This window comes from Barbus barbus (assembly GCF_936440315.1).
Source record: "Barbus barbus genome assembly, chromosome: 10".
Taxonomy (NCBI): Eukaryota; Metazoa; Chordata; class Actinopteri; order Cypriniformes; family Cyprinidae; genus Barbus; species Barbus barbus.
Window position 1 is genome coordinate 24,443,823 of NC_136738.1, and position 12,841 is coordinate 24,456,663.

At 39.9% G+C, this 12,841-nt stretch overlaps 1 protein-coding gene across 1 annotated transcript in view; it reads right to left on the bottom strand.

The window, feature by feature from the left end:
* The window catches only part of LOC306875752 (semaphorin-5B-like), a 134,180-nt gene that overhangs the window by 49,597 nt on the left and 71,742 nt on the right, over nucleotides 1-12,841 (bottom strand). The gene's annotated exons all lie outside the window — the stretch shown is intronic.

Consider the following 12,841-nt stretch of genomic DNA (forward strand, 5'->3'; position numbering starts at 1 on the left):
TTGTTAATGAATTATATAATATGAATAATTTAATCATACAATGTTGACATGCACATATTAAAGCAAAGAAAAAAAATACAGGTTTGGCTCAAACTAAACTTTCCTGGCTAAAGTACAGGCCTCTGGACACTGATAGCACTTTTTAAAATTTAATGTAAACTTTGTATATGAATTTTCCTGTAGATAGTGTTTTACACATAATCCTTGCCTTCTGTTTTCCAACAGTCTCATGTAGGAAGCTAAAGCATCAGCAAAATAAAGAAAAGAAAAGAAAAGAAAAGAAAAGAAAAGAAAAGAAAAGAAAAGAAAAGAAAAGAAAAGAAAAGAAAAGAAAAGAAACAAAAAAACACCAAAGCCAGTGAGTTGCTTTGTCAAAAGTGTCACGGTTTGGTTTCTGTTTAGTTCCTGTTTGTCCTTATTTGGTCGGTTTCCTGTCATTAGTTAATCATCGTTTATTCCATTCACCTGTCTTGTATTAATAATTTTGTTTCCTCATTAGTTTGTGTTCTTTATAAGCCTTGAGTTCAGTAGTCGTCTTCGTCGTGTCTTAAAGTTATGTTTATGCCTTATTCTGTTATTGAATACGTTTGCACCATTAAAGTACCTGATTACTCTGAATCCCTCGTCTTCCTGCCTTCCTTGAAGGAGCGTCTCGTAACAAAAAGTACTTTTACACATGATTTCTTAGGATATACACACTGTGCAAAAATTTCATTTTAAACATTTTAAACTGCAAAAACGTCTTAATCATTATTGTTTTTAATTACATATAGAATCTGTATGAGATGTTTCATTTTTGGATTTTTTTTTTATTTTTTATCTTAAATTAAGATAAATTTACTTGTGATACTTGATATAATGACAAGTTGTTGTTTTTTTATCCGCCTCGCAAACAATTGTTTTAAATAAATATTCTCTTCTTACACCATTTTACTTCTCTTGTAAATTTATTTTTAAAAAAGTTTAGATATTTTACCAGAAAACAAGTCAAAAATACCACTGACTAATACTTGAAGTGAAGGGCTTGAGTTTGCATGAGCACTCCCTTCCCTCCAAAACTTGACTGGTTTGGGATGAAAACGTAATTTGCATACTCATTAAGGAGGTCCCTGATTAAAGTGTGATGGCTCCGCCCCCATCTAGCCAGCTGGAGCAGCGAGGCTATCCGTCTCATTGGTGGATCTTCAAGGTCCGTGTGCTTCTATAAGAAAGCCGAGGCACCGCCCTGTTTTGTCCTTTCACAGAGTGTCCTATTCAAGCAGCCCCATCCCCATTTACCGCTGCCCTCAAAGATGTGACATGACTCTCAATACCCTCGCCTCATTGTCTAAGAACGCTGAACCTTACACAAGAGGGCGCAGATATGCTCTCTAGCATCTCTTCCTTCCCCCATGGCATTGCCTGAGCTGTCTCTCTCTCACTTCACATTCCAGCACCATATTCACCATCAGAAAAATAGAAGCAGTGTAGCATCGGCGTGAACACCCCGCTCTGTAGGCCTGAATAAGGGTCCTGCCTGGTTTTGTCTAGAGACGTGTGTGTGCCCAGGACATGCAAATAGTGAGCCCTTTGAAGGTTCACAGCTGTGCCATCTGAACGCATTTACTTGGGGCTGGAAAAACAGGATGAGAAATGAAGCAACAGGTCAGTGTCTAATGCACAGCTCTAACAATGCGGTTGCACTACAACAACAGGATAAAAGCATCATCGCACACATAGTAAAGGCGTATGTGTGGACTTGAGTGATGGCTTTAATTTAAGAATGCCATTTAGATTGAACCCAACTGCCTCAGCAAGTTACAAAACTCCCAAGCAAAAGGGCAATGATGTGAGAGACTGAGGCACCACGATGCCCCAGTACGTTTGAGCAGCTTTTTAAGCATAAATCACAATAAATTTGGTTCAGTTTATTCTTAAAAGAAGAAATATCTTTTGATTCCATAAGGGAAAGTAAAAAATATTAATTATGCATACAGTACTCTAAAAAAAGTCATCATATCCAAATTTTTAAACATTAAAATGTTTCATTTTACTGGAAAGCAAAACAAACAAAAAAATCTTAAGATGTTTAAATACTTGCCATCTGTTGTCCAATAATAGTCATATATTTGAAGCTACAGCATTTTCTTCTATCTGCTAAACATAAAAAGAGGGATGAGTATAATAAAAATAAAAATTAATAAAATTAAAGCAAAGCCTGAGAATTGCTTTCATTGTTTCATTTTACCCCATGCCAAATGTACTTGTGACACAAACTTGCATAGGATATAGAATCGGTTTCATTTAAAAAAAAGTTCTTTATTCATTGTGTTTTATCTTTAAAATGTAAAAAATAACATACATTTACTTTAGAAATGTACTTGAATAAGATATTAAGACTTATTTTCAGTAAATAGTTTTCTTCCCCAACTGTCATATATTCTTAATAAATATAAAAAAATATTCCCAGAGAATAACAAAGTCTTACAATATATATTTTTAAAAGTTATATCTTATTATCTGTAAATTTATTTTTAAGAAGTTTAGACATTTTACCAAGTCAAAAATACTGATTTTTATTTATTTAAAAAAAAAATCTGATTACGGTATTATTTAATTTAATTTAATTTAAAAAAATTTATTATTATTATTTTTAATTATTTTATTTATTTTTGTAGTATTGGACATTTGACAAAAATATCTTTAAAATGTAACAATGGCGTTAATAACAATGTAATTTTCTACTTCTACTTTTTATCCAAAGGCAAACTGACAAATGACAAATTAAAAAATCTTTTATGATTAAACATTTTTGCAAGTAATTTTGTTAACAAGACAAGCAGTGGGTACAAATGCCTGCTGCAAGTCAGGTGAAATATTTTTTTCTTTAAAAGGGCATTTCCCATTGGGTTTCATTGTCTCCTTCCATTGTCTTTATGTCACAAATTAGCCCACCAGTGGCAAAGACTGCATCAATAATTCAATCTGGGCAAATTGCAGAGGGAAATTTATCATGAGTGGGTAGGATGAAATCAGTCCAGATTCATCAAACTCTGAGGTCAGAGAGTTGAAATTTGCACCTTGGGCGACGACTGAGTGATCATATCAAAAAGACGACGCTTAGCATTGCTTTTCCTCATTTTGATCTGCAGTCTGGAGCATCCTTTTCCTAAGGCCTCAGCCGTCCCACGAGAGCCAGAATATGAAAAATGTAGCACGCCGCATAGCTGCCGCTGTGATCCTGAGAGCCTCTGTCAGATGATTAGAATAAATGAGAGCAGCAGCCACCATTGTGCTCATGCATTTCCATCTGTTGAGCCGGATGCTGTTTCATAATCACCGCAGAGTATTTGTGAACACTGAACATATTTCTCTAACCAAAACAACACCAGAGAAGAATCTAAACAGCTCTTGTTCCCAGCTGCTATTTGCTCACATTGGGTACTTCCTGTTTTATTGGTTACAGCTGAAGGGGGCAGTCACCTCTTGACCACAGGGGTCGCCGTCCAAAGCAGCTGTAACAATGTCTACTGAATGCATTCGGCACACAGTGCTCTCACGCCATTGTCTGTTGACAGAGAGCAGAGACCTCTGTCTTGTCAATGCAGAGACTGACGTCTCGGATGTTTGAATTTTGGAAAAAGACTGACCAGTGTACCTTTCAGAGCAAATGTGTGGGAATTCTGTGAGTAGAGTGAAGTATTATTGACCTCTTTTTCAGGCTATTGTACAAACACAGAGAGGATGGGAAAGATGGGGAGAATTTATGATCAGCCATATTTTCATATGTCTTGTCCAATAGACATTTCCGTTTTGATCATTGTATAGACAAATACAGTGATGTCGGTTGGCTTCATCATTTGGAGAAAAGCATCTGATTGGGTTCTTCATTGTGCTTTGTGCTCTGAAATGGATCAGGACCTTCAAAAGATTCCTTATTCTTTACACAGCCTTTACAGGTCTTGACAGCCACATGAAAACATTGTGAAATGGCAATAGAAAAAAATCAGGCATGACTATTTTGAGGAAATTCTTAAGGTGGCACACTGTAGAGCCGCACAATGAAAGGTTAATCTTAAATGCTCTTATCTTGGCCATGCCAAATACTCTAAAATTACACCAGAAGGAAAGCTGTGACAGCCGTACTAATCTCTCAGTTTATGTTTACCTGTATTGCTTTTCATTTATTTATTCTACGCTGAGCACTGATTTATTACCCCAAATCCCATTTTCAGAGGCCATATCCAATTGCATGCAGAGTACATGAACTTGCACCTCAGAACTATTAACCGAATCAGACTGAGCAGTTCTTATCCTTTTAGTGTACTTTATGTACTTGTATGACATAAAAACAAAAATCAACAAAGACAGAAGGGGGAGTTGTGACAGAGATTCCACTGAGAGATGGAGGTACGATGCCGTTATGAGGATGTGGTCGCACGCAAGCAAGAAGAGAGATGATGCAGACTTGAGATAGACTGAGAAAGATTCCACAAACTAACTTATTTATTCATGCATGACCCATCTGTTTACATTCCAGTCTTGTCACTGTGTAAACTGTGGGCTTTATCTCATTCCTGACTCCTTAGTAAAGAGAATGCTCCTCTCCCATAGCTCTTCATCCTCATTCATAACATCACATCACTCTTCAGTGATCCTGAGGTCAAGCGTCTGGTCTGGTTCCATCTCGAGAGGTTCTGAGCCTCTGATGTGTCAGATCTAAGCTTCTCTACATTCTGAGACAATTCGGTATACCAGTCAAGATGTTTGGATACACCGATTAGTTGTTTATTTTTACTATTTCCCACATGTTAAAGGTACAGTAAAAGCATCAAGACTATAAAATTACACAAATGCATGTATAGGAATTATGCATTGCTAAATATTATACATAAATTAAAACTTATTATGTTTTAGTTGGCTAAAGTAGCTTTACATACTCTAGCCGTTCCCTCAACCAACTTTATAAGGGTGCATCCTGGTGCATGTGTGCTAAACGCATGAAAAATAAATAAATAAATCAAACTGTGCCTTTCTACAAAAAATACAATGTACATAAATCCAATTTATATTTGTCTACAAAACATATCAAGAATGTAAGCATAGGCCTTTAGACCAAAGATCATTATAAACTCATTCAAGTGTGTACAAACTTCTGTCTAGTAGCGTAAATCCTAGGAAAATCATGCTCTAATATATCTGTCGAACTACATCTACATCTTTGCGAATGGAGAAATTATTCCACCTCATTTTGCAAAAAGCATTTAGATGATGACTGAACTTTTGTTTTTCGGAACAGCATGGTGCACGAACATCTATTTTCACATTAGATACAGCCATAATGTAAATTAATAGCCATGAGCACATAAATAGAATAATGCAGGCTCTGAGAATGAACTGTCATTATCTTATTTCTCCTGAGCAATTGCATTAGTCAGATACGACAGATTCAATAATGTCTATGGAGGCTGTGACTGGCTATATTCTGTTGCCTCAATTGTGAGAGAGGAAGTTCATCCCACATTGTAAACTGATCTAAGCAAATCTGGTCCATTTGCACAAATGCGTACCAAAGGGATGGGATCAAGAGAACAGAGTAGGAAAGAGAAGCTGACAGAAGCTGTGTTCTGAGTTAGAACCTACTAACAGCATGAAAGAGTCTCAGGGAGGCTCGGAAGGAGCACAGTATGTGGGTGGGTCTCAATCTCAGTACCTTGAGCTCCCCCATTGTGCCAACGAAGTGATGCCAACATCATCAGATGTTCCTGATCCCATGAGACGGCTGGTCCCCCGTGAGGCGGAAGCAGTGGAATCCTGCTGCCTCATGTATCCGTTTAGATCTTGGGAAACAGCAGCAGCAACACTGTGGTGTGCTCAGACAGCACGCACTGATCTCACCGAAAAAACACTGTCTCTGAATGCTTTGACAATGGTGGTAGTTACAAAAAAAGGGTGCAGATAAATGATCTTCACTTATAAATAAATTCTGTGCCTGGGTTGATTCATTAAGCAGTTGTTGAAAATGAAATTGCTGGTGTGCAAAGCGTCTAGTTACAATACCAGTCAAATGGTTTCCGAATTAAAATTTCGGAACTGCAATGGAAGTATGAGAGTTAAAGAAATATTAAAATATTAAAAAACTATTTAACTATATGGTCCAAAAAGTTTTTTAATCTATATCAATAAACGTAACTAAAACATATAAATAAATTTAAGAATTTTAAATAATAATAACCATAATACATACAACACACAATAATATAATAATATTTATGTTTTATTTATATATTTGGTAACACTTTATTTTAAGGTGTCCTTTACACATATTACATGTACTTACTATTATAACAGGGGTGTCCAAACTACGGCCCGCGGGCCATCTGCGGCCCGCTATCACTCCTGTGGCGGCCCGCGAGGGATTTAAAAAAAAATGATAAGAATCTGCATGGGTGGGCAAACTACGGGCGTTTTCATCCAGTCCGTGATGCAGTTGTTCCAATATGCAGTATCAGTAAAATCCAATAGATGGCGCTGTAGCCTGTATTGCAGTATATAACGCCTGATTTACACCATCCCGCCGCTCCAGTCGATCCGCTTCAGAAGCGGCTCTCCGCGCGGCTTCACTAAAGACAGGCGCCGCGTCTATTTTTGACGGACGCCGCGTTCAAGCCGCACAGCGAATACAAAATAAAAAGTCAAAATTGCTATATACACTACAAAACTGGCACAATCGTAAATAAGTTACATGTTTTAAAAATGTGAAAGTGTTCATTTGTTTTGAAAAATGCCTTGTATTGGAACTGTTTTAAAAATGATTAAAAGACTATCCAGTATCAGAACAAATGCCAGATTTATCCTCCTGCTCACGGGTGCTGTCATTTGGGGAAAACATGGAAATAATTTGTCGTTTTATCTTGCAAAGATATGATTTCTTCTTCTGTTTCCCACACACATTTTTATGAAAATGGATATAGTACAGTTTTTTCTGGATTACAAATCGCGTTTTTTATCTGAAACGTGCTGTAATTTCCAAGGTGACTTATATAAAGCAATCAAGGTCAAGCGCAAAGCGCGCACATCAGGGTTGGTGATGAATGAGAAAAGGCAAGTGAGTTTAAATTGTGCATATTCCAGCAACCACGCCGCCGTTTCGCTTTAAATATTTAAGGCTGGGCGTTTATAATATATGTTTATGGTGAATGCCACTATAATTTGTTTGTTTTTTACTTATGTTTTCGTTCTTTTTTCTATTCTGAACACTGCTAAATTTACAGGACTTTTTGTGGAGTGTAGGGAATATAAAAACTTGTTTCTAATGTTTGTAAACGTTTCGTTTATTTTACATTATTTCTGAATGAAATGATAAAATGTGTCTTATACATAGACTTGTACACCAATGCAACTTATCTGTGTGTCATAAAGTGCTCATAAAAATAGGTAGAGATGGTACAAGAATATAATTGCCAAGTATACATAGTACAGTAGTAAGTGAGTGTCAATTTAGAATAAAAAAATAAATAAAAAATCAAAGCTTCATTTGTCATAAACATATTATGCAGCCCCTCAATTAATGTGGAAAATTTGATGTGGCCCTCGAGTCAAAAAGTTTGCCCACCCCTGTATTATAATAACAATTAATTGTGCATAATTGCATGTCAGTAACCCCAAGCCAAACCCTCATTCTAACCCTAACCATATAGTAAGTACATGTAGTTAATTAATATTACTCAGTACTTAAGTGTATAAATCACACTGTAACAAAATAAAATAAAGTGTAACCATATATTTTATATGTACATACACACTACAGACCAAATATTTGTTATTAGTTTGTCAAGGTTTTTTTTTTATATATATATATATTTGCTCTTATGCTGTCACACTTCTCAGGAAGCACGGAACAAGGAGACGAGGAATTCACAAACGAGTCTTTAATAATCCAACTGGGAGCATGGGAGGCACAGGAAACACTAGGTATGACGTTCAAGATCTGACAAACACTAACCGAAAGGACTGGGGCTTATAAACATTGGGGAAAACGATGAGACACGCCTGGAGCAAATTAACACAATCAGACATGGGGAGAAACTGGGTCACAGTGAACACATGAGCAAAAACACAACAAAACAGTCCAGGATCCTGACATATCCCCCCCCCTCCCGGAAGGTGCATCCTCGTACCGTTGAAACATCCAAAGGGGAGGGGCGAGTGGGAACTAGGGAGGCGGCTCAGGAGAAGGACGGACACCTGTGAGGGGGCCAGCAGACAGAGACCAAGGAGGCGACGAAGGAGCCAGGGAAGAGACAGGAGGGACCCGGAGCAGGAGGCGCACAGCTGGACCCAGGCCACAGCCGTGAAGGTGGCCCACGGTGGAGCCGACGGAGGGAGGAGCCATGGAGGAGAGATGGCCGCCGACTCCAGGGGGCCGGCCAACGGTGGCGGAGCAGGTGGTGGAGGAGCCCGAGGCGGAGACAGAGAGCCAACGCGCCAGGGGGATGGCGAGGATCCAGGGGGCCAGGGTGGAGCCGAGGGCTCTGGCGACCGAGACGGAGACCCAGAGATCCGCGGCGGAGCCGGAGCGACTGAGGACCCAGGTGGAGCTGAAGGGAGGAAGGAGCCCAACGGAGCCGGTGGGACGGAGCGACGAGGCGCAGCCAGAGGAGAGGAATCCTGAGGCGATGGCGGGTCCACGCCCGACCAAGGCGGAGCCGGAGGGACGAGGGAGCCCGGTGGAGCTGGTGAATCGAGGGGTGACGGTGGAGGCGAAGGAGCTAGGAACCGAGGTGGAGCCACTGGGTCTACGGGCCGAGGCAGAGTCCGGGCCTCGGAGGCTGGAGGCGGAGGTGAGGGATACTCCAGCCCCTCGCACCGTACAGATTGGGGGCTGAGGGCGAGCGGGGGGGCTGCCAGACGACAGCGGTGGTGGAGGCAGGAGCGAGTGGGAGGGTGGGCATTTTCGAGGAGGGGGCACAGGAGAGCATTTTCGAGGAGCGGCCACTGGAGAACACTTTCGAAGAGCGGGCACTGGGGGGCACATTCGAGGAGCAGGCACTGGAGGATCGGACGCCCCCTCTCTGTCCAGCAGTCCCAGATCTATCCTCAGCTCACCCTCAGCCGCGGTGCAGGGGGCGGAGCTCCACTCCGCACTCACACCGTCCACGGCTTGCTCCCTTGTGATGGGCACTGTCGCCGGCTCTCGCACCTGGTCTGACAGGTTGGGCTCAACTTCCGGGGCGATCATCCGCTCAGTCGCTCGGCTTCGCGCTGGCTTGCAGATCGTGGCGGGAAATGGCTCTCCGTCATCGGTGGGCTCGGGCTGGTGCTCCGCACCGTGGGGAGATGGTGGGCTGGGCTCTGGGTCTGGAGTGGATCTGGCGAGATCATCCTCAGGGGAGACTGTGAGGGGCGATTAGTTTCTCACCAGAGTCCACTCCACGAAGGCGGTGAAATCCTCTCGAGGACCATCTTCGGACGACAGCGCTCTGCACGCGGTGTTTAGGCTTCCATTATAGAATGAGCAGAGCGCATCGTCCTGGTAGCTGGTGGTGTTAGCTAACATCAGGAACAGTCGCGTATGGTCCTCTAGAGATCGGTCCCCCTGCTCCAGGAGGAGGAGGAGGAATTCGGGCCAGACAAAGGGATCCATGGGGCACCATGGAAATAAAAACACTGAGGGAAAAAACGGAAGACAAAACGGAGGGTAGACGCAGGGGTAACTGTTTTTGGTCGGATCTTCTGTCACACTTCTCAGGAAGCACGGAACAAGGAGACGAGGAATTCACAAACAAGTCTTTAATAATCCAACTGGGAGCATGGGAGGCACAGGAAAACACTAGGTATGACGTTCAAGATCCGACAAACACTAACTGAAAGGACTGGGGCTTATAAACAGGGTAATTGGGGAAGACGATGAGACACACCTAGCTGGAGCAAATGAACACAATCAGACTGGGGAGAAACTGGGTCACAGTGAACACATGAGCAAAAACACAACAAAACAGTCCAGGATCCTGACATATGCTCACCAAGGCTGCATTTATTTGATCAAAATTCTGTAAATATACAGTAATATTGTGAAATATTATTACAATACCAGCTTCAACATTAATAATAATAAATGTTTCTTAAGCACCAAATTAGGATATTACAATGATTTCTAAAGGATTGTGTGACACTGTGTAATGCTGAAAATTTAGCTATCAATATTAAATAAATATAAATAATAATATAAAAAATATATTTTAAAATCTCTCAAAGAGTTGTAATAAATTGTAATAATTGTAATAACATTTCAGAATAGTGTTTTTACTGTATTTTTGATCAAATAAATGCATAAATAAATCCCTGGTGAGCATAAGATATTTCAGAAACTTAAAAAAATTATTACACATTTTTGACCGGTAGTATATATGTGCATACTGTATGTATGGTGTTTTGTAACATATGTATATGTGTATACATGCAGTATGTATATATGTTTTATATGCATGCATTTATATATGTACATGACATACATAATTCCAACAACAAGCATTTAAAAATCACTTAAGAAACTAAACCTTAGTCAAGTGTGTCCAATTTTTGACTGGTAGCGTACGTTATACGAGGCCATGGCAAATTTCCCTTATTCATAGTTTCACGGAAATGAGGACAGCAGGTGCGTACCCATGGGTCAGCGCAGTGAATAATTCAAAGGGTAAGAATCAGCTTTTTTCACCCTATCCCAGTCTGGGTAAAGTTGAAAAGGCTCGTCTGAGCTGTTGCTCTCCCCTGCCAACAGCTGCATGTTTGGCACCAAGACATACATTTCTGAGATGAGCTGGCTTTCTGTCAGCCCCATTACACTCCTGGCAGAAAGATGCAGGATAGCTCTAATGGTGTGGGGAGAAGGACAAAAGGAGACTGAGAGAGGTGGCACGCAAAGTGTGGAAGTGTGGACAAAAGTACAGCGAGCAGGATGAAAAGATGAAGAATGTGTGAATATGATAGGAAAGAATGAATAAGAGGATACTATACAGACATCAATGTGCTCAGTAACAATGGCTTATTCTAAGAATAAAATGAAAGCATATAATAGAATCGCTAGCTACAAGGTGATATATAGGTGTTGAAACTCTTAACAAAAATGTCCATGGTTGCACCTGCCAAAATACTAGTTGGTTACAGCAGTTTTTGTTACTAAATTATAATTATACAAAATTTCAATGAAGTATATAAAAGCTCAAGAGAAATCTATAATGGAATCAATTATTTTCTCATTAGATAATAACAATAAAAATTAAATCAACACTAAAAATCTCTTTAATATTTCTATTATATCACTGTTCAAAAGTTTCAGGTTGGAAAGATTTTTTATGTTTTTGAAAGACATCTCTTAAGCTCATAAAGTTTGCATACATAGTAAAAAATCTAAAGTTGAGAAAACTCAAAAGTTTAAGGCAACCAGATTCAGCAGATTGTTGCGTTTTCTCAACTTGTTATTTTCAGTTTATGCAACAAAAGGTTGAGAAAACCCAAAAATCTCCAACAAAGACTGGTTCTGCTGAAGCTGGTTGCCTTCAATTTTTAAGTTTTCTCAACTTGTTATTTTTTTACAGTGTATATTTGATCAGAAATACATCACAAACAGTACTATTATTACAATTTTAACCAACTGTTTTCTATTTGAATTTATTTTCAAATGTAGTTTATTCCTGTGAAGGCAGAGGTGAATTTTCAGCAGCCATTACTCTAGTTTTTTGCAAGATTCTTTGATTAATCGACAGTTCGAAAGACCAGCACAATGTAAAAATATTTTCTGTCATTTTTGATCAATTTCCTTGCTGAATAAAAGTATTCCTTTTTTCAAAAATATCTTATTGACCCTAAACTTTTGAAGGATAGTGTAAACTCAAAAGTTTTTTTTTGTATTTTCCATTTAATGGCTTTACTGTAGCAACACTAAATGTGTTAATTATGGTGCTTTGTGAATTGGCTACAATTCAGGAAGCCATACTTAGTGTTGTCAGGTCAATTCTGTCACCAATGTCTCATTCTTCATCCTTTAACATCTGCCCATTTTAATTTTCTCCCTCTGTGTGCAGTTTAGGCAAAGATGCTCTCAAAAGCTGGCAAAATGCTGCTCATCGATTTGGACCCTGCCTCCACTTGTGATGCTCCAGTTAGTCGAAATGAAGAAAGATCGGCCTTGTTTATTCACAGTTTGGAATTGCCCAGGAGAGATACAAAGGCGAAGGTGAGATGGAGGAAAATGAAATTGCACCTAATCCTCTCCACTGGGACAGCGGAGAAAACTGCTGCAAATTTAGTAACGTCATTGAAACAAAACACTAGACGCAGACATGGGAATATGTGAATGGAGTGGCTTATTTAGCTCCTATTTGTTGTGCATTCAGATGTGTGCTGGGTATCTAAGGTGAGAGAGAATGAAACTGACCGATACTCAGATTTTATTCAGTCTTCAACCAAAAGCTGCTTCATGCATGAAACATTATGAGTGGTCTGAGAGTGAGAGCATTCAAAAAATGTCTGGTACATCTACCAGACACGGCACAGAGATTACTGGGGGAATAAAAGAGATATATGCAACCGCAGCAACAGGTGAGAAAGCCACCACAGTCTCATTTCACTGCTTTATTTAGACCTCAGACAGTCCTGGCTGACCTTCTGAGAGGTTTTAGCTACGAGCCAGACTAGAAACTTGGTACTTTTGCTAAGGACGCCCCTCGCTCTCTATGTCTGCAATGCTGCTTCCTTTGAAGTCTGTCCAGGCAGTTTTGGGTACTGACCCATTCATTTCAATATCAATAATCAAAAGCCAGCCCTCTCTAACACCCAAAGGCCTGACAGACAGCCCTAGACA